This window comes from Bos indicus x Bos taurus, chromosome 22, assembly GCF_003369695.1.
Source record: "Bos indicus x Bos taurus breed Angus x Brahman F1 hybrid chromosome 22, Bos_hybrid_MaternalHap_v2.0, whole genome shotgun sequence".
NCBI classification, from domain to species: domain Eukaryota; kingdom Metazoa; phylum Chordata; class Mammalia; order Artiodactyla; family Bovidae; genus Bos; species Bos indicus x Bos taurus.
Genome location: NC_040097.1, coordinates 26,204,665 through 26,205,294, shown reverse-complemented (window position 1 = coordinate 26,205,294; position 630 = coordinate 26,204,665).

The following is a 630-nucleotide window of genomic DNA, read 5'->3' as shown; positions in this document are numbered from 1 at the left end:
CACCCCCACGCCGTTCACTGCAGCATTAGTCACAGTAGCCAAGTATAGAAACAGCCTAAGTGTCTGTCAGATAGCCTTATGTCTATCCCTTGGATAGATGGATAAAGAAGATGTAGGGTGTTGTATATGTGTGAGAGAGAGCGTGTGTGTGAACATGCATGTGTGTGTGTGATATTCAGCCAGAGAAAAGAAGGAAGTCCTGTTGTTGGCAACCAGATAGGTGGAACTTGAGGGCATTATGCTAAGTGAAGTGAGTCAGGCAGAGAAAGACAAGTATTGTCCGATTTCAAATATATATGGAATCCACAAAGGGCAAACTTAGAGAAACAGAGAGTAGAAGGTGAGTTACCAGGAGCTGTGGGGTAAGGGAAGTGGTAAATGTTGATTAAAAAGTGCAAACTTCCTGTTAGAAGAGGAAAAGTTCTGGACATCTAAGGCACAGTGTTGTAATTATAGTCACCAGTGCTGAATTATATGTTTGACAGTTGCCAAGAGAGTAGATCTGAAATGTTGTCACCATAAGTAAAGGGTAATTGTATAATGCAATGGAGGAAAGCATCAGTTAATGCTGTGGTGTAATCACATTGCACATTTATCAAATCAGTACAGTCGTATGCCTTAAAATACACA